The sequence below is a fragment of the Lytechinus variegatus genome, chromosome 5, assembly GCF_018143015.1.
Source record: "Lytechinus variegatus isolate NC3 chromosome 5, Lvar_3.0, whole genome shotgun sequence".
In the NCBI taxonomy this organism is placed as follows: domain Eukaryota; kingdom Metazoa; phylum Echinodermata; class Echinoidea; order Temnopleuroida; family Toxopneustidae; genus Lytechinus; species Lytechinus variegatus.
The window spans coordinates 10,478,946-10,497,961 of NC_054744.1; the positions used below are offsets into that span (position 1 = coordinate 10,478,946).

Sequence of the window (19,016 nt, forward strand, 5' to 3'; positions counted from 1 at the left end):
TGCATTTTTTTACAATTTCACTTTAAATTTTACAATTCCGGATTCATGGTAGGGCGCCCTCTTTAACCCTAAATAGACTGGGCTATTTCGACGCCTAAGAAGACGGGGGGGGGGGGGGGGCTGATTCACCCCCCTCCCCTTATGATCTCGGCCGTCGATCGCGCGATCGCGACGAAAATTGGCACACGCATTACCCTTGGCATTACCTACAAAACTATAACATCAAATTCTTCAAAAAATCTCATGTCTCATTAATGATGCTGATTTATTCGTAAAACCATAAGTTTGCTCTAATTAATAAAATAATGCCCCTGAATTGCTTATTTTTGTTTCACATACTCTAGATAGACACCTGATCAAATTTATTTTTAAAAAATTTCAACATCACATTTATTTTCTTATGTTTTCTATTGTTTTCTAAATTTCTTATGTATTTCTTTGTTTTTCGATTTTTAATTGTTTTTTTCAATGTAAATTGTCAGGGGCTTAATTAATTGATTTTAAGCAGTAAAAGGAAAAATAATGATACATTCATGAATTTTGGCTGAAAACACTATTTGCATTGGATTTGTACACAAATTCACGTTTTTGAGTAATTTGGGGTCTGCATGCACTTACAAAATGTTGCGTAATTTCGGAACCGAGTACCCGGGGGTCACAATTTTGGTCTCAAAAGTTGCCCGAGACTTGAAAGTAAAAAGTCAGTGAGCGACGCGGTCAAAAAATTTTGCGCGGCGGATTTATCGCGAAAAATGTCGAGGGGATACTCAAGTCACAAATTGAATTGTTTGTACCCCGAGCACAGACTTTTTTTGTTTGTTTGCCTGTTTATGTGTTTGCTGTTTGCTAATATGCTTCCTTATTGCTGAAATTTCTCTAAAACTAGTTTCTGAAAATTTGAAAATTATTGTAGAATTAGAAACATGTAATTTCTTCTCAAATGTTAACAGCCAATCAGAAAACAGTATTTTAATGACGTCATCAATATTTGAAAATACTTTTATTGAATTCTACGGGTGAAATTACCCCTATCTACCAAATTTAATCGTATAAATATGTGAAAAAAGGGTTTTGTCGCACTTTGGGTTCATTCTGGCCCACTGTGCGCTGCCGTTGGAAAAGTGATTTTACTTTGCCATTTTAGATCACTTTTTAATGGGAATTTCAACTTTTCTTAGGTATCATCTTATATAGCTACTAAGAATATATACATTAAAAAAATCAAACTTGATTAAAAATGGACCTAACCCCCTTTGCAAGTGAGCTATGTTTTTTTTCACACTCAAGTCGTCTTTTTTCGTTACTTGAAAAAAATAGGGATTCGTGGGACTGCTTCCCTACCCCTTGTAGTACCGTTCTCGCCTCTGAGTAATTGACTTTATTCAAAATGGATGAAAATCGCCTGTGGAGCATCACAATTTTTTCTTTTAATTTAGAAAAGTTGATCGCTAAGGACTTGCACCGGAGGCAATATTTGAGTGGATTTCATTTCAAATCGCGTTGCTGCAGCTACAATTGCCACCTAAACCAAAATAATCAAAGAGATTTGTTGAAGAATGAATTTGCAATCATAAGAGATAGGATTGTCCTATATAAACCAGATTCGTATTTATATACAATTTAATCATTTTAAAAATAACCATTTGTATAAATTCAAGTATAACGCAATAAAGAGTCATTAAGTCTGGCATGTGTTAATAATTTTCTTTCATTGACAAATTTTAGTAAGGGGGAAACATTATTTTAAAGCGTTACATGAGTCTGAAAATATCCATGGCATAAAAAATTGGCAAATCTCCTTAGTTATCAACGTAGAGGGCGTCAACTTACCTCGGCGTGGCAATGAGTTGTGCCGATGTGAAATCGGGATGTTGTAGACATGGGAATCGAACCTTTCCTCTTTTTTCCGAATACCAAGACTCGTAGGCTTGTTCGGTCAATTGAGTGCTAGTGAAAAGAAATGGTAGATTAATAATCAAAATATTTTACCGGTGTTGAGATGGTATTTAATCATTTTTAAATTCAGTCAAAATAATAGAACAATCACATATTTTGATCATCAGTCAGCAAAATGGATATATACTATGGATTTTTATATCATTCTAGCGATTGCAAAACATGAACAATATATTAATCCTTGGCGAAAACAAAACTTCGATTTAGTATGCTCTTATATCACTGATATTTGTTAACAAGTGGAATGCCTCTGGCCGTCTCACCTGCATCACGCGATTCAATATAGCAGCATTGCTGACTTTGAAAACTACTCTATCTCGCACAAGATGTTCATTTCCACGTTTTATGAACTAGACTAATACACTACCAATACAGATAGGATGGAAATTCAACAAATACCCCCAATGTGGCCAAAATTCATTTACATGATTGTAATTCAACAGATACCCCCAAATCGGCCAAAGTTCATTTACCCTAAATGACCTTTGACCTTGTTCATGTGACGTGAAACTCATGCAGGATGTTTGGGGATACATGATTAACCTTATGTTTAAGTTTAATGAAGTAGGTCCATATATTTTCTAAGTTATGACATTTCAAAAACTTAACCTCAGGTAAAGATTTTGATGTTGATTCCCCCAACATGGTCTAAGTTCATTGACCCTAAATGACCTTTAACCTTAGTCATGTGACATGAAACTCTTATAGTCACATGACTAATACTTGATTAATCTTATGGCCAAGTTTTATGAAATAGGTGCATATATTTTCTAAGTTATGACATTTCAAAAACTTTACCTCAGGTTAAGATTTTGATGTTGATTCCCCAACATGGTCTAAGTTCATTGACTTTAAATGACCTTTGACCTTGGTCATGTGACATGAAACTCTTATAGGATGTTCAGTAATACTTGATAAAGCTTATGGCCAAGTTTTATGAACTAGGTCCATATACTTTCTAGGTTTTGATGTCATTTCGAAAACTTAACCTCAGGTTAAGATTTGATGTTGACGCAGCCGCCGCCGCCGTCGGAAAAGCGGCGCCTATAGTCTCACTCTGCTATGCAGGTGAGACAAAAATGTTTAAAATGTTTAAGTTATATATAAGCCATTATCCTGGGATACTGAGGGCCACCAGCCTAGCTCCCTTCATAAAAATAAATGTGTTTTTGCAGGCCTTACCTGAAAAAATTAACTCGTATGCTTGATTAACAGACGTTTATGAATACATGACTGTATTAGAACGGTCAGAGCGAGGTAAAATAATACACTTTGGTCTATGTTGTGAATTTAAACAATGGCCCAGACCATGACAAATTTGTCTGGATTTATTATCCTCGTGGGTCTCTAGGACCAGATGTGACGGTCTGATACAAGATGGCGTCCCACAAAGATGTGAAGCTTCAAGATTGGGCGGTATCTTCCATGATCCATGTATGATGGTCATGTAGGAGAGTCGGTGAGCTGATCTAACCGTTTTGCCTAAACCTGGAATCACTACATCTACCATGCCATGACCCGATTTGGATTTTCTACCTGTAAAAATCCAGCATCCACTTTCTCCTCTATCCATTTCTATCTTGTTTTCTAATATTCTGCGATAGTGAGAGCACCATTCTTCAAGTGTGAAATTAAACCGCGACATTGTAACATCCTCTTTTCAGGACGGCAACATTTGCAAGTGAACATATTGACTGGGTTTCGATGTAATTAAACATGCTAGAGCTGGGACGTACATTCTATTCTCTTGAAAAGTACATGAAATATGTGCCTAAGTCATGTACATGCAAGGGACGTGGAGCGATTTCGAAGGGGGGGGGGGGGTGAGGTGATGAGCATGCATACATTCGCGATTTCACGTTTTGTAAGGATACTGAAAAATGTGGGAAGGGGCATGAAGCCGCCCCTCGATTTCGCGCCCCCTGAAAATTATACTTGACATCATTAACTAACTTCTCCAAACTCTATCAGAATAAACATCCTAACCAAAAAGCCTTAGTTTAAGATCAGTTTTAGGTATCCATGCTGTCGTTGGTGCGTTGGTGTAACTATGATTTTCAATTATGGTGCCTTGTGCTCTTACCTTAATCTTCAATGTTTTGTGCACACGGTGCATCTCAAATTATTGTTCTCATCTCGGTAAAACAGAGCATAGCATGTCGACGAGGAATTGCAGTAGGATTATGACAGAACTGGTTCCACCTTTGCGTTACATTGCACCCGCGGCATTGCATCACCTAACTCAGCACCTAAATATAAATTAATGCAATCATAATGACTTTGGTTGAAAAATTAACACGCAATTACATACGTTATCAATTGTACCAGTTGATTTAACTGTCATATGTTGTATGTAAATTGATTACTGTAAATATGAAAAAGAGAGGAAAATGAATTGAATTGAATTTATGTAGGACAATATTTGTTTAAAACTATATCAAACTTTATGAATTAATATATTCAAAAGCTTTAAAAATATATAATTTGAAAAAATAATACATGAACTTGTCTCCATTATCATAACTGAATAAGAATAAAATTGGATTCACAAAATTATTCAAGTGGAACAAAATAATAGCCCCAAGTTGTTCTGAACAAAAAAGGACGTTAGAATATTTTTCATGCTTCGAATAATGAGAACTTTGTTAACGGTACGAATTTTGACTTTATGATTCAGAAATAAAATCTTCGACAGCGAATCGCACACAGTAAATACCCAGTGACTAACCACGAATACACTAGTATTCAAGCACGAATATATCAGACATCCATAGTTTGCTTTATATATTTCAACGAAATAACATTGGTTTGTGAAGGTGTGTCTTCATTAGTACTTTGAAATACAAATATAATGAAAATAAAAATGCTGAAAATAATAACGTTGTTCGTACTAATTTTTTTTTTGGAGAAAATGAGATAAGAAACAGCAATGTGAGTTGTAGTTTTAATTCTGTGACGTCAGGCATCCGTGAAAAGCACAGTCAGTCAGGATGTCACGTAATATATATTTTTCAAACTGCCACTTTGAAATGGTAATCGAATTAAATTAGATCTTTTAAGGAGCTCTCCGAGCTGAAAACATATCTGAATAGAGTAAACTTCATACAAAAATACCATTATCATCACCATAATCACAACTAGCCTTATTTTCACATAATCACTATGATCACATCTGCCGTTATCACCATCATCCCCATCCTCACCATAACAATCCCACTATCATCACTAGCATCATCACATCATGCATTGTATTGAGCATCATAATCACACCATGATCACATTTACCAATATCGCCATCACTATTACCGCTATCACCATCACCATCATCACCCAGGGTGACCAGACGTCCCGTATTTCCCGGGATTGTCCCGTATTTTGCTCCTTTGTCCCGGCGTCCCGACAAACCCTTCCCAGGACGCCTTATTGTCCCGTATTTAAGAAAATTGAACAAAATGTAGTAAATGCATTTAAAAGGGGTGAATTTTCATCAAATAACCAACAGATGACGAAGCAGAGATAACAATGAAACTAATTTGGAGATGTAATCGGTGGAACAAATTGAGTTTTCATAACTAGATCTTGTTGTTTCAGCTTTCGTTTTGAGTCTTGTTGTGTATGATGCCGCTATGTTTCATCTAATTTTTAAGTTTGACAATGTTTCACTTTAAAATTTTACTCATTTCTAAATAATTTTAGTTTTTCAAAATTCTGAAAATATATTAAAAAACACCAAACTTCATTATGATTTTTGTTAGATGACTTGATTTTTTTGTTTGCTTGAAGTTTGAACTTTTTTCCTCTTTCTTTCTTTTGTATCATTCTTTGTTCATCCTTATATCCTTCCTGCTTGCCCTTTTCTAATTTATCTATCTTTATTTCTGATCTTTTTTTCCTGAACCTTTCCCTCTCTCTCTCTCTGTTCATTTGTCTTTCTTTCCTTCTTTCTGTTACTTTTCTTTAATAAATTTCCATTTTTATTTCCTGAATTCATTCATTCTTTCTTTCCTTAAACTTTTCTTTGCTTCCTTCTCCCTTCCTCTCCCTTTTTTCGTTCTCTCCTTCCATTATTTTCTCTTTTTGTCATTCTCTCATCTCTTCCCTCTTTCCTCCTTTCTTTCATTCTTTATTTTATTTTTCCTTCCAATTCTTTTCCCTTATCATTTCTTTCCCTTCCTTCCTCCCTTCCTATTTTCTTCTTTGTTTGTTTCTTTCTTGGCAAAGAATGAAGGAAAATATTTCTTTCCTTCATTCTTTCTTTCCTCCCCTTTTTTCTCACTTTCTTTTTTCCTTTCTCTCCTTTATTTTGTCTTTCACACATCTATTCATCTTCCCTTCCTTTCTTTTTTGTCTTTCTATATTCATTTCAAAGAATGACGGAAACCTTTTTTCTCTCTTTTATTCTTTCTTTCATCCTTCTTTTATTCTAATTTTCTTTAATGTTTTTCTTTTCATTTTCCCCTTCAGTTCATTTTCCTTTCTTTCTTCATCTCTTTAGTTTTATCTTTTCTTTCTCTCCTTCATTCTTTCGTTTACCCTCCCTTTCAATTCTTTATATTTTTCACATGTCTAACATTGTGTATCTTTGTTGATATTTTTTGTTGATTGTCCCGAATTTCATTTTGTGAAATCTGGTCACCCTGTCATCACCACCGCCAATCATCATCATCATCATCACCACCATCATCATCACCACTATCACCATCAACATCGTTATCATCATCATCATCACCACCACCACCACCATCAACAGTCATCTCAATATCATCCCATCATCATCACAATCATGTTTTATGACCAGCGCGTTTTGTTAGATATGCGCAAAGAGAAAATGTATAAGCGTACTGCCCCCAGCGAAAAAATTTGTGCCTACGGCCATGTTTAGTGCCTTTTTTCGAAAGAAAAGGTGTCCTTTTCACTGTGCCACCCCCCCCCCCCCCCAATTTCAACTTTGTTCCACCGCTCCTGGGATTAGTGTATCCTATAAGATTCCATTCGCGACTGAGCTCACATTTTCCGTGTCTTATCAAATCTGATAAAATAACGATAACGTGTAAGATATCTATTTTTCTAGTTAATATACAAATTCAATTGACATTTACATTCAATTACGCTTATATCGTAAGATTGGCCTACATATCGTGTCTATGCCTACAGCTCTATAGAATTACACATTTGAGTTAAGAAATAACAGATTTTCAGCGCACTCTTCGGAAAAGCATGTTTGTAAAATCAGATATATTTCATATTCACGCATACGTGTCCCCTTTCTTTTCTGTTAAGTATATCAAAATTTGAGTTCGCACTTAGCGGCTGCATTATGTTTAGTGAAATACATATGCTGGTTGTAATTCTTATATACAATACAAGTGTCATACGTACTGGAGGGGGGGTATCAAAATTATGAAAGGACCATCAAGTTTGGTGTATATAAGCCAACTTTCTTTTCTCAAATTGTTAGTGGTCAGTGGCGGATCCAGGGGGAGGGGGCACAGCCGGCCTGTATCCCCCTTCTCTGAGAGCCATAATCAAAATTTTGTTAAACCGATTCTACCCAAGTGTGACCCCCTTTTAAAAGTTAGAATTCTTTTTTTGTTTGTCAAATTTTCATCGGTAAAATGTTCCCCCCTGGGAATCCTGGATCCGCTCCTGGTACTAGTAGTAAAGTGTCTTGTGGGTATAACGGTTTCACCTTGGGGCCCAACTCATGGACTAGGTCACGATTAACAGTTACTACCCAGTGTGGGGAAATAAGGTTCAATTCAATTCTTTTATTTCATTTCCATTCAAAACATAGTACAAAGTAATATAAAACAATACAAATCAAATACAATTTTACAGAAGGGCATTCTTACTTCGTAAAAAAAACAACAGTATAATATAGAGCATAAATGGAAATGAGGGGATCCACTAAAAAGCAAAGCTTGTAAAATTGTGGATCCCCCTTGGAAAAGAAGAAATTATAGTCGACTTACTATATGCGTACATGCATGTATTACAGGAAAGAAAAAGAGAAAAGGAAATCATATTGACGGAAACATAATTACTGAACAAATGCAAAACTTTTCACACAAAGAGGTCTTTGTTGTAAAGAATATGTTGCGCAAGATAGAAGAAAAAAAACAGAGAGGATGACAATGGTTGGCAATGTTTGACTTATTTTCTCTTGTTCTTGTGGACAAATGCTTGCTTTTTTACACTGTCAGTTTGCTTAACGACTATTTATCATATAACTTGGCTCTTAAAGGTAAAGTCCACCTCAGAAAAATGTTGATTTGAATCAATAGAGAAAAATCAGACAAGCACGATGCTGAAAATTTCATCAAAATCGGATGTAAAATAAGTTATGACATTTCAAAGTTTTGCTTATTTTTAACCAAATAGTTATATGAACGAGCCAGTTACATCCAAATGAGAGAGTCGATGATGTCACTCACTCACTGTTTCTTATGTTTTTATTGTTTGAATTATACAATATTTAATCTTTTACGAATTTGATGATTAGGAGCTCCTTGCCTGAAGCACAAAATGTTAATATGATGTAATTCCACGTGTTCAGGGAGGAATGAAACTTCTTTTCACATGACAATGACGAGAAAATCAAAATATTTCATATTTCATATAATAAAATACAAAAGAAATAGTGAGTGGTGTCATCAGTTCCCTCATTTGCATACCAACCAAGATGTGCATATAACTGTTTTGTGAAATGCTGCGAAACTTTAAAATGTCATAACTTTCTTATTTTACATCCGATTTTGATGAAATTTTCAGTGTTATGCTTGTTGAATTTTTCTCTTATTATTCAAATCAAGTTTTTGATGGGGTGGACTTGTCCTTTAAGTTAATTTGATTTTATCTTTTTTTCTAAATAAAATATAGATTGTAAAATGAAAAATTTCTTGCATTTTTCCACTAATAGAGGCCATACACAAAATGCTCTAAATTACAGTTTTTGAGCGTTCTTTGGAATAACAAATAATGATCACAAGTTTATGAATTAATCGCAACTATATGCAAATAATTATTTTCTTTTGTCACAAAAGTGATATTTTAAAGAATTACACCGTATACTATAGGTCTACATTTAGACTCCCCTTACGCAGGGAGGTTGCAGTGAATAAGTGATGGGACAGTTGGACATTATTGGACATCTAGTTAATGGAAAAACATACGGTGTTGGGTATCACAATTACACAAATGACAAATGAAATGCAAGAATGTGGAATCAGACATAAGGAATGGAAAAAAAAAGGACAGATAAATGTATTTGAGGTCGTAAAATGTCAAATTTGGTTCAGAATGTAAGTAATACAATATAGAGTGCGGGGCATGAAGTCACGTTTCGAATACAAAGTAAATCGGGTATTTTATGCTTTAAAAAAAGAAGGTATGAGACTAGACAGAAATGAATCGCGGCGCCCTGACTTTAACGACACCACATAATTCTCTCTTTTTCTCTCTCATAGACTTTCATATCAAAATGCTCCGAAAATGCTGCAGATAATTAGAATCAGCAAGGAAGAAAATATATCAACTTACCTGAATCAAAATACTCCAAACTTGTTGAACTGAATCATCTTCTGCTGCAGGACGATAAGAAGAGGTACCTCCACCTTCCTCAGTACCACATGGTCTCCTTGTGCACGACCTGGCCTCATATAGCACCGATGATATGACCCACTGACGGCGTGTCTCTGACTTGATGCTGTACAGTACAAAACAAAGGAAATTCCCTGAAGCAAAAACAGTCACAAAACATTTCATACAGGGGGTACCTGTATTAGGCAATATGTCTACCCCCGCGAGGGAACTCATCACCTGTTTTACATACCTATCTGTGCTGTGAATCCGTGGACATTCCGTAATGTATCATTGTGATCGACAAATTCCTCCCCTAATGCAACCCTAATCACATGATAATAGGCACGGGGATCATCTCATGAAACAAATGAGTCAGTGAAGTTAACTGGCGATTGGTTGTAAGCTACTGAAATCTTGTATTTGATTGGTTGAGAGATATTCGGTCGGTGAATGTCGCCAACTATTTGTTTCATGAAATGCCCCCTCTTTACTAACATATCAGTATTGTACTCATTGCTATAATTTAAACAAAGGTGCTCTTTCCAATTTGAAAGCTTGCCATAGACGTGGGCTTAGCAGGTAAATGTATGCAAACTGGATACCAATACCTTTGTTATTCTTTAAATGAATATATAATTAGTGGGTATCAAGGACCCGGTCACACAAATGTAAGCAATTAATATTGGGGGCTGATATTTACCATAGATCATGCACAATAATGAAGACAGTCAATGGTAGAAATAAAAACACTGATCAATTGCTAAACTTGATGTCATAGGGCCCTGGGAAGAAAGAAATCCCAGACAGGCCTACTCCGCAAAGGCTCCAAGTATCACGGATATATTAACAGAAAACAAAGAGCATGTGATTAAGATATTCAAATTATATATTATTCTTGCATCTTGAAATGCCCCCCCCCAAGTATTTTTTTTTATATTTCCGACCTGAAAATTGACATTCTCAGCATTTTCTTTCAACCATAAACATGGAAATTCAAACATGCTTTTAATAACGTTATCTCAGTAATTATTGCAAGCGCGGGCTAAAAACTTTTGAGATTTAGATATGAAAAAGGGACATTTAATTTTATTCAATTTTGCTTTAAAAGCTATGAAATGCCCCGTAATCATGGCAAGGATGGCTATATCCTTCTAAATCTGAATCCGAGCGCGGAGCGCGAAGTGGACAATATTTATATATGGAATCGCAAAACCGGAAATTTCAAGCACGTTTTAATGAATTGAAATGGGGAGGGTATTTATGAGAGACAAAATCAGGAAAGAAAAAAAATATTCATTCTCTGTTCCACCTCTTGTTCCGCCAAACAACGTTGGCCCCATTTAACTCTCTACACGAGAAATAATGTCAGAAAAAATTTAGACAAATGTCGACATTTTGAAATAAATTATGCAAGTATGATTCTTATTCTTGTCACAAATGTGGGGCATCAGAAGGGCTAGCTTGAAAAGCATTTCTAGAATAAAATTTTCCAGTCGTTCTTATGAGCCACTGTTGCCAGGTTAAAAAAAGAAATATCGTATTGATATCGCACCAGAGTAAAAAAATTATCGTCTTTTTTTAAACGAACATTAATATGAAATATTTGTATGAAATAATAACAATGCGATTGTTATCGGACTGAAATTAGTGCTAGTAATTATGTGTTTATACCAAAAAAGAGGAAAATTCTTAAAATTTTAGAAAGACGTGTCGTTATTGCTATAAATTATTGTTATCGGTACATCGTACAGAGAGGCAAATAATCGATTAAATACGATACAGATCGTACAGGTGTATGTCACCACTGGTCGATCGCCTGCTGCTAGGTCACGTCACGGAAATATTTCCGTGGGTCACGGTACGCGCAGCCGACTGGCTAAACAACCTACCATCCGACTACGGCTATAACGGCCGGTCATGACCGGTCAAGCGCAGCGCAATACATAGCCTATTACGATTTAAACATGGCGGTCAGCTCGGCAACTGCAAGGTCGAACTAAAGTATGACCCAAATTACTGGAGAATTGAATAGGGAGGATTTAGATTTCAATTTTTTTATTTCTATATTGTAGAGCTAATCGAGTCAATTAAGTCTCCTTAATCGGGTGAGTAGACTCTGAGTTAATTAGGCCTAACGTTAAAGGTTTGACCAAATTGAACTTGCGTACCAATTACCGTAGGTCTAAAAAAATAGACGATTTTACAGTTGGTGTGGCGTTACAACGCTGATAAATATTCATAAGACTTAAGACCCTTGAGTCGGGTCTTAAGTCTAGATTTTTTATAGGCCTAAGTTATAGATACTTATGATAAAAGGCTGAGAAACATAATAATATGTAGCCTACTGCTCTGTATTTGGATGACGGTTGAAATCGTCACTCATTCAGTGCTTTTCATACCGGCCCTTCTATCATCCTTCGGCCTAGGCCTCGGTTGGGAGATAGAAGGACCGGTCTAAAATTCACATCGCCAATTGGTCTACAAAACCTCTGTCTACTGCTTGGTTTGTCTCATCTCAGATGGTCTAATCCCATTTTGTCTACAGCCATTTCGTCCAAGTAACCTTTTTGGTATAAGCTACCAGTTGGTGACATGAATCACCATTTCGTCTAATTTCAATTTATCTGGTTATTTCATTGATATGACTTGGTCTAGCATGAGTTGATCTATTTTGGTATTTACCATTTATGGTTCGTCTTATATCCGATTCGTCTTTTCATTATTTCGTCTGATAGGACTCGTAGATTATTTGTGCGGGCTACATTTAATTCTATGTAATAACCAGCTTTGCAAAGCAACAATTAGTCTACTGACCAGATGATCTTACATATTTGGGTTTAAATATGCAGTGAATGTAATACCCATTTTGTCTAATGACTAGTTGGTCCAACGCCCATTAATTTGCTCAAACACTAAATCGGTCTAATGACCATTTAGTCTAAAGGTCATGCATGTGGTCGATCAATTTGTCTAAAGCAATAAGTGAACTTTCCCTTTAAAAGTTTAAGCAAGCGTTACCATGGACACGGACTTATGAGTAGCTAAAAGCTATTATCATCACAAAGAACATCTCCTTTGTAAATTACCTGCAACTTCAAGTGTGTATCGCCAGACAGGAATCTTTTGTCTGCGAATTTACCAAAGACTGACATCTACCACGTGCCTGAAATATCTTGCTCCATTCTCGTTTTCAATGCAGGGACCGCGGAACCGGGGGGGGGGGGGGGTGGGGGGTGGGGCTTCAGCCCCCACTTTCTTTTCTAAAACCATGAGCGTAAAAAGTTACCATCTGATTGTGATTTTTTGCATAGTCACCCCCCCCCCCTTTCCCAAACCGTTCCGCGGCCCTTAATGGACTATGTTGCTGCAATGCTGTTCTTTCTACTCAAAGATTCTTGATATTATGGAAGAGATGCAATCTATTCTTAAATAGATAGGCCTAATTGAGAGATGTTCAATATTTGAAGGTACATCGTCAGAATGCTATATTTTCGAGGAATATTTTGTTTATTTCTTTATCTTTCTCTGGCCCGACTGGCTGGCGAAACGTTGAAAAAGGCGTGAAATAACTCAATTTATCATCATTACTAACACGATTGAGAGATTTGAATTATGCTTGAATTGAACTTAACCAATCGGTTTATAGATCACTCATAACATTTGCATGGTTTGATGTCAAGATATTTACGAAAACTAGATTATAATTTTGAGAATAAAGGGGAGGGGATGGTTCTCTCAAAAAAATAAAAGTGGTATGGTCATTGGCGTAACTGGGGGGGGGGGCAGGGGTAAAAAAAACGGGGAAAAGGAGAGAGGGAGAAGGAAAAAAACACATAGCGGGAAAATAAAAACTGGTAATATAAGCACCTTTTTCATAATATGATGAAACACCATGTTAAGGCCTATGGTTTTCATCACTCAATGGCTAGCGATGAACAGTTTCATTTGCAAGTCTCTATAATAATAATAATAATAGTAATAATAATAATATGTCAATTAGACTTATATCGCGCCAAATCCACTTTGTAGAGTGCTCAAGGCGCTTTTTCTAAAATTATAAAAGAAATTAAGAAATACACCCTATATTTTCCCTCGCGATTCGAACTTGCAGTATTTGATTTGTGACATACGCGTTTTTGTTAGGACTACATAAAAAGATCGTCACCTTTTAAGGTCTGATTATTATGTTTAAAATATTTCACTTCCCGTTCGCATTAGTGGAATGGTGATGAATTTCAAACTGTCTAAATATCTCATATTTCATGCTCGCGCTTTGCGCTCGCACTCTTTGATCAGTGAAATACTTTTGCTGTCTACAAATTGCTAGACAGGCTTCCAAATGAACCTTTTTTCAGGTCTGATTAAACAAAAACTCTGCTCGCGCTTCGCTCTCACAATGTTTGATTAATGAGATACGTATCATATTCACGATTACAAAAAAAGCTTCAAAATATTTCCTGTGCATATGTCTGAATCTACAAAAACATCTGCTCGCGTTTCGCGCTCGTATTAGTCGACTGCCGACCATGGTGAGATACGTATGTTGGCTCTTCATGATTTTTTTTTACCCCGGGCCGAAAGCATTTTATATCCGAATAAATAGAGTAAAATTCACAGAGCAAAATGCTTAAAAATTCTTGAAAATCGGATAATTGCATTCTTAAGTTTAGCAAAATTTTGTGAAAATAGTTATAATGTACGTCATCATAAATATTCATTAGGTGGATCCCCACTTTCCCTTTTCTTATGCATGTTATCCTAATTGTTTCATTTTTTCATACATATGTGAATAATGTGTCTCCTTTATAATGAAATAAGTTGCAGCAATGAATATCTAATGCACTAAATCAGTTGTCAATCCAATTTTTTCAGTTCTTGGTATAAAAATCTGAATAAACTTATGACATCATCAATTTGCTCATTGAATATTCATGAAGACATGCCTAGAACTGTTTCACCGGAATAATGCAAATCTTTAAAATGGTATAACTTTGTTATTCCTAGTCCGATTTTGATCAAATTTTCAGTGTTTTGTTTGTCTGATTTTTCTTCATCTGATTAAATCACATTATTCTCAGGCTGGCTCAACCCTTTGAAGAGAGAAGAGAGTCCGTAAATATTTTTTTTTGGAGGGGGGGGGTATACAAAGATTTCAGCTCGCGCTCGCATTGTCTGCTTAGTGAGATACGGACATACATAGCCATAATCAGGCATGAATAAACATTTTTAGCTCGCGTTATTTTATATTCTTTTCACAATTCCTACCAACAGTCCTTAAAATGTCTCTTTCCATGTGGGTGTTCATAAAGCTGTTCGTGAAGTAACGAACGACTGGAACATGTTCTTATAGTCTAGGTGATTGGTGAAAAAAATGTTCAGAAAATGGTAAAAGCATGAAAATTGGCACAGAGGTAGAGTAAGTTATTCTTATCACTTTTAGCAGGGGGTGCCAACGTGAATTTGCCAAACATAGCAACGGTTGCTAGGTAACATATTTACCTTAGTAACTGAGCTTTATTGGGGTTAAGTAACATTTTCATGAGCGATGTGTTGCATGAATTTTAACCTAAAGCATGTTCCTTTGTATCACAACAGTTTTGATCCATTTATTCACAGTAACGGCTTCTAAGGGACCATTTTCCATAGCAACAAATTGTTTATCATTGTTCAGATGAATATGATCAATATGATTTACTCAGAATAGCTCAGAAATTAAATCTGGCCAATAGATTCCTCATGTGATGAATTTTTCCTTAGGTATACCTAATTAGCACCATAGCAACGGTTGCTAGGTAACATTTTTTTCCACAGTAACAAATTCTTATAGGGTATTTTTTCATGATCATAATTCATATGAACCATATCTTTTCTATTAAAGCATTTATACATTAATCACAACAACCCAGGAACAATCATACCATGTATACACGCCCATGCGAAATACCAGATGATGTAACATGTTTTCTGTAGCAACCAATGGTTAAATGTCTTACGATAAGATTATTGATTGACGTAAAATCTTGCACAAATTAAACTACCTCATGATGTGGTTCATATTTCCAAAGACGATGTCTATGGGTTCCATATTGTTGGTATAGTAATGCTTGCTGCATGTTAAAAAAAAATCACCTTAACACCAATTTTTCTCCATTTGGAAACCATAATTATTATGGATTAACGTAAACACAATGTAAAAGATCGACCACCGATTTAAATTATTTGGTGTCTTTCATAGCAAAGGGTACTTTGTTAATGTCTGCTATTACTAAATTAGTTACCCATTTATCATTGAAGGATAATAGACCTCATGTTTACTTATCTAAGTGATTGGCAATGGAGGTAGAATTGATCGAATTTGTATAATCGAGAATAAAATGTCTAGAAACCGTTGACATTCTGGAAATTTGTGGCTATGTAGTTGCCCTATAAACATCCTTTAAGACCCTGTACAACACCTACAAATGCCCATGGAAATAATTCCACAAAACCAACATTTAACAAGAGAAGAACAGTTAGAAGATCAGTTACATTTCGCCAGGAGGTCATGGGTGGCTAAAATGACCGCCGAGAATTGATTGAGTCAACTAAAAAAATATTTCAAACAACAAAATCCCGCCAGAAAGTAATTTTCAAATGAGTGCTTGGATACCACTTTATCTCTAGCTAAAAGTAGTCGTTCTTGAAAGCCAACAAACTCTGCCTTGATTTATCTCCTCCCTTTCGAAGCCTGCAATGAAGATCATATTAGCTTTCCATACTGTTTCTGGACCTAATGCCATGTGCAGGAGTTGATTTTGACTTGTCAATTCCGTCTCCAGGTGTTCTGACTAATTGGATCAACCCTGCAGCTCTGTGTTCTATCATGACGTGAAAGATCCTGCATGCTAGAGTTGATTTTGACCGATCAGTTCCGTTTCTAGTCATGTTGGCCGGATCCTGTAGCTACATGATTGATCTATCATGACTCGACCCTGCAGAAGTTGATTTGGACCTGTCCGTTCTGTTGTAGGTGTTTTGACCTGGATCAATCCTTCAGCTTCAGGATTTATCATCACGTAAAAGATCTGCAAAGAGTTGATTTGGACCGACCATCAGTTCTGTTTCCAGGCTTGTTGGCCTGGATCCTGCTGCTCCGGGATCTATCATGACTTGAAAGCTCTTGCAGAAGTTGATTTTGACCAGTAAGTTCCGATTGCAGGTGTTTTGGCTGGGATCCTGCAGCTTCATGGGTCATTACTTGAAAGATCTAGCAGGATGTACCATATGACGCTCTTGTGATATTTGGGGCCCGTTGCAGAAAGAGTTGTGATCAAACGCAACTCAAAAAATTTTGCACAACTTGATTTTCAGCCAATAAAGCACCCGTGTTAGGGACTTGCGTTTAAACGCAACTCTTTCTGCAACAGGCCCAGGTTGGCTGGACGTGATCCATACTCGACCACAAAAATCCCGGCACAGAACAGTAGCATTAAGTTCTATATGCTTCTTCCTTCAAAATATCCCAAATACATTTTTGCATGTCCAACTCAGAACTCAGATGAAAATGAATTTGCTGATTGCACTATCACCTTATATAATGTCCTTATGAGGAGAAATGTCTCTCACACTGATTGACGAACAATTCATTGTTACACCGAAGATGATGATGGCTGTAACTTTCTTGATGTATTCCTCTGTTGCCTCTAATATTCTTTGTCGAGCATAATGCATGCTTTACAGTGGTTTTGCTTTTACCGACTTATAACCAATCCAGACAGTCTTAACCTAATTTTTGGACTAGATATATGCCCAACTCTGTGAAGGCATGTGCGACACATTCAATGTACGTTCTGTTCATTCGCTAGAATGGTGCACAAAGTCCTAAACTACCGGAAACTGCACAGTTGTACATTATGTAAATATTTTTTCTTCATTATCTAGATAGAAACTGTTGCAAAATAAATGACTCAATTTTCCAGCATTATAATCAAATAAAAAAGGTGTAACACACATACAGACAATGATGCTTGAGCTGTTTCAGGTCTACTGCACATGCTCTGCAGTGCATATACAGGAAATGATTCTTGAGGCTGTTTCAGGTCTACTGTACATATATATTCAAGTCAGTCAATATGATATCATAATTTTACTGAAAAGTGCGTATGCGTTACTCGTCATTACTTCCCAAGAAGGTTTGTCATTTGATTGGGAGCGATTAGTTAGTATCAATAAAATTTCAGCTTCCCCTTTCCCCTCAAGGTTCGGTGTTTTTCCGAGTGTTCAGTGTTATTCAGTTCCATAACAAGAGAGATACTAACTGCACATTCAATGACCCAATGACGATTCTTGTCTGTGTGTCAGTTTTGTCATGTGTGAATAAAAAATATGCAAAAATAGTAAAATTATGTATATCGAAATTTGGTTTGTTACCTAGAGAAGATTAGGCCCTCAGGCATTATAATTATTTGGACTGTCTCTGAACTTTTTAGGGATCTGGTATATTTTTTCACTCCAGAGTCATACCTTGATCAATTTTCTAACCAATTTCATTCAAACATTATGTCCAGATATTGTATTAAGTAATATTATCTATAGTTGCTATGGAAAATGTGTTGCTTAGAAACTGTTGCTATACATGGTTGGAATGTTTCTTGATATTATGTGATTGTAAAATGAGAGCTTCGAAGTCAAAATATATTTTTTGAAATGTAGATAACACCCCAAAATGGTGGTTGTCAAGGTAAATATGTTACCTAGCAACTGTTGCTATGCGAGAAGAGGTCAGGTTGGCACCCCCTGCTAAAAATGTTCAGCACTATTTTCTCTACCTGTCAGCCAAATTTCATGCTTTTACCATAATCTGAACAATTCTTGCTATTTTTTGCACCGATCATCTAGACTATTAGTTCATTACTTAATTACATATGGATATCCAGGGGCGGATCCAATATTTTCAAAGGGGGGGGGGAGCAAATTTTTTGTAGGAAAATTGGAGGAAAAGGGGTTTTCAACCACAAATGAAGGATATTTTGTACAAGCCCCCCCCCAAAAAAAGGTTCTTCAACCACAAATTTAAAGGGGGGGGGGGGGCACATGCCCCTTGGGTAACCCGACACATGCTCCGGCGACGCTTGCTCCGGTAACAAATGCTCCCCAAACTGCGACATTTGCTCCGCGACATTTGCTCCTCGACATTTGCTCCGTCGACATTTGCTCCGCCGACATTTGCTCCGCCGATATTTGCTCCGCCGACTGTTGCTCCGCCGATATTTGCTCCGCCGACTGTTGCTCCGCCGACAGTTGCTCCGCCGACTGTTGCTCCGCCGACAGTTGCTCCGCCGACTGTTGCTCCGCCGACAGCTGCTCCGCCGACAGTTGCTCCACCGACAATTGTTCCGCCGACAGATACTCCGCCGACAGTTGCTCCACCGACAATTGCTCCACATTTAGCGACGAATGCTCCTGCGATAAATGCTACCCGAACGACACATGCTCCGGCG

At 36.6% G+C, this 19,016-nt stretch overlaps 1 long non-coding RNA gene across 2 annotated transcripts; it reads right to left on the reverse strand.

Moving 5' to 3' along the window:
- Positions 1-1,907: 1,907 nt before the first annotated feature.
- Positions 1,908-9,876, reverse strand: LOC121415248. Of its 2 annotated transcripts, XR_005969978.1 has the most exons (4): positions 9,788-9,876; positions 9,496-9,661; positions 4,040-4,205; positions 1,908-1,947 (listed from the first exon to the last, which is right to left on the reverse strand). It is a non-coding gene; the product is annotated as an uncharacterized LOC121415248 (long non-coding RNA). The 2 variants fall into 2 exon arrangements; XR_005969977.1 differs by lacking the exon at positions 9,788-9,876 and having other exon boundaries at positions 9,496-9,777.
- Between the last annotated feature and the right edge of the window lie 9,140 nt (positions 9,877-19,016).